The 3,250-nt window shown below is 45.4% G+C and overlaps 1 pseudogene; it reads right to left on the reverse strand.

Annotated features, from left to right (window-relative positions):
- Window positions 1-2,347: 2,347 nt before the first annotated feature.
- On the reverse strand, window positions 2,348-2,839 carry LOC123579690 (annotated as a pseudogene).
- Between the last annotated feature and the right edge of the window lie 411 nt (window positions 2,840-3,250).

Genomic DNA, 3,250 nt, shown 5'->3' on the forward strand with positions numbered 1-3,250 from the left:
AGATTTAAAATTACATTGTTGGTCACGAGCACTTAAAGTTCTAAAAAGAGCTTGCATGATAGACCAACATTTCCAATATAAATCTTGTCTGATGTAATGCTTCATTTTCTGGATGACACCTTTGTGTGGAGGACAAATCAGCCAGGATACAAAGCGTGGGCAGATAGGATCGCCATGAATGGTTATGTAGTCTGTGCACTGCACCAAGGGGCCTGGCCAAGGAAATGAGTGGAATGGGGCCTGAAATACAGCCCCACATTCCACCGACCAAACCTTTCACCCTGGTGAGGAACTATATCTGCCTGGAGGAAAGAACAGCTTTTTCTAATTTGTCCAGAGGGGCACCTTTTTCTTTTCTCTCTCTCTCTCTCTTTTTAATGTTTGTTTATTTTTGAGAGAGAGAGAGAGACAGAGTGCGAGCTGGGGAGGGGCAGAGAGAGAGGGATGCACGGAATCGGAAGCGGGCTCCAGGCTCTGAGCTGTCAGTACAGAGACCGACGCAGGCTTCGAAAACACAAACTGTGAGATCCTGACTCGAGCCAAAGTCAGACACTTAACCAACTGAGCTACCCAGGTGCCTCCTCCTTTTTTTTTTTTTTTTTTTAATGTTTCATTTATTTTTGAAAGAGTGCAAGTGGGAGAGGGGAAGAGAGGGGGGACAGAGGATCTGAAGCAGATTGTGCACTGACAGCAGCAAGCCTGATGTGGGGCTCGAACCCACGAACCGGGAGATCGTGACCTGAGCCGAAGTTGGACGCTCAACTGACTGAGCCACCAAGGCGCCCCAGAGGGGCACCTTTTTCAAACTCAACTAAGACGCCATATGTATTAGAAGCAGCACTAGGGGACCACTGGAAGATATAACAAAATATTCTATTAACCTACTCCTTAGGACAAGTAATAGCAATCAACCCTGACAAATAATGATAATAAATTTATTAAGTTTCAAGAAAGGATTGAACAACTTAAGCCTCAGGAAAGACCAGAAGCAGGACAGTTCCAAGGACCTAAGCATCTAGAGTCAATGAACCTCCTCCATAGAACACTTCCATCAAAATAGTGCCATCCCCACAGCTGCCAGTCTCCACCTCTCGGTTCAAAATCCCAGAATTTGACAGAAAGAATCTGATTGACCCAGCTGGATTCAGCTATTCTCTCTGTACCCATCAGCTGTGGCCAGGTGTGGGAAGAGTCATCCTGTATAGTCTATACCATAGATTCCGTTGCTGGGCTCCTCACCATATTAGGGGGTTCCCAGAGCCCAGGCCTTAACTTTGGGCTGTGCAGCCCTCCAAAAGTTGCCCATGGCAGTTCTGTACAATGTCTAGCTAGGATTGGCCATCCCTACACGGTCAATAGCTGACCGATCCAACCATTCAGAAAAAATACTCCAGTGGCTGTTTACTCCGTATGTAGCAGGCAATGACAGTCTCCATTTACTACAGACCTTGTTTACAAGTGCTTTTAGCTTCTAAAGTCAATTCCTCATGTCCTTATTGGGACTTGGGTCACCGACAGACCAGAGCACCTATTCAGCTTTGCAAAACTATTCAGAGACCAGCCTATGCAATAGTCGCAAAATCATCTTGCAGTCTTCATCAACAACCTCTTAACATTTTTTAAAATTATTACACATTTAAAAAGAATAAAATGAAAATAAGTAAGTAAATAAATAAATAATGGCACAGGATGGCACCTGGCTGGCTCAGTACGTACAGCATGTGCCTCTTGTTCTCGGGGTCGTGAGTTCAAGCCCCACCTTGGGCATAGAATTTACTTAAAATAATAATAATAAAACAGAAACACATGGCCCACTCCCCAGATTCAACAGATGTTAATGGTTTGCCATTTTGCTTCAGATTTCCTTATCTTTTCTGAAGAAATAAAATGTTACAGCTACGGCTAAGTCCTTGCCCACATTCCTACTCCCTCCTGCCCACGCAGATGTGAGCGCTGGCCTCAGGTTGGGAGTGATTTCCACAAGTGACTCTGGCTTTGACTTTTCTTTGCCTGGACCTCAGGTGCACGAGTTGAGCCAATCACTCTCTCAATGGCACGCTCTCATGGCTGCTCCTTCTGCACAAAGGACCTCTCCTTCCATTTTATCCCTCTGATCCTCGTTCGCTACCCCTGTGCCCCGCACCCCCAAAGGCAACCACATTAATGTGTTTGTACGTAGCCTTGTAAAGCATACGTTGCTGGTCTGTGTACGTGTATTTTTAGTTTAGGGTGGGGTTTTTTTTGTTTTGTTTTTGTTTGTTTTGTTTTTGCTTTGAGGCACTTTAGTAAAAGGCTGGTACTCATATAAATAAATGAATGAGAACTTAAAATTCATCATACATTTTCTTCATTTTTTAGCTTAGCCTTCTAGTAAATCTTTAGCTTTATTGATTTTGGCTGCTATCTAAAGAGATTCTCCCCTGTCTGGGTGATTCACCAGCATCATTTGTCAACAAGCATCTCATTTCCCCCTTATTGGCAGTAGGGCTGATGCTTAGTATTAATGCTGCTTCCCCATTTGGTGATTTGGGGTTCAAACCCCAAATCTGTGATAGCCACCACTGAAGGCAAATCTTGATATATTTTGAAAATTGTGTTTTACTTGGGGCTCCACACGCTCTGTGGCTTGAGAAACAGAACAGCCTGCAAACCCTACAACTGCAGTAGCCAGCCCACGGTCCTGGCCGTGGATCCAGTTCGGCTCCCTCACCTCCAAGATCATCCCAGCCCAGAGGCCATAGCCACCAGCTCCATGCCTCTACCAGAAAGTGACACAGCCACCACCAGCATGTACTGTGTATTTTTAGTTTATATATATGACATGCTGCTGTAGATTTCATTCTGTTTCTTGCCCTCTCAGTCAGCACTATGGGTTTTTTTTTTTAAGTTTGTTTATTTATTTACTTACTTACTTACTTGGAGAGAGAGAGTGTGTGCCTATGCATGCACACGCACACGTGCAAGTTGGGGAGGGGCAGAGGGAGAAAGAATCCCAAGCAGACTCCACGCTGTCAGCACATAACCCAGCGAGGGGCTCGAACTCATGAACCGTGAGATCATGACCTGAGCTGAAGTCCAACCCTTAACCAACTGAGCCACCCAGGAGCCCCAACACTACGTTTTTAAGTTCCACCCATATTGCCGGGTGTACATCTAGTTGCCTGTACACCCACCCGATTTAACCTATCCCCTTCCTCCAGTGAGGTGGAGGAGGGAGGAGCAAACTCAGGAGGTGGTTAGGCTCAGGCTC

This window comes from Leopardus geoffroyi, chromosome A3 (assembly GCF_018350155.1).
Source record: "Leopardus geoffroyi isolate Oge1 chromosome A3, O.geoffroyi_Oge1_pat1.0, whole genome shotgun sequence".
NCBI lineage: Eukaryota > Metazoa > Chordata > Mammalia > Carnivora > Felidae > Leopardus > Leopardus geoffroyi.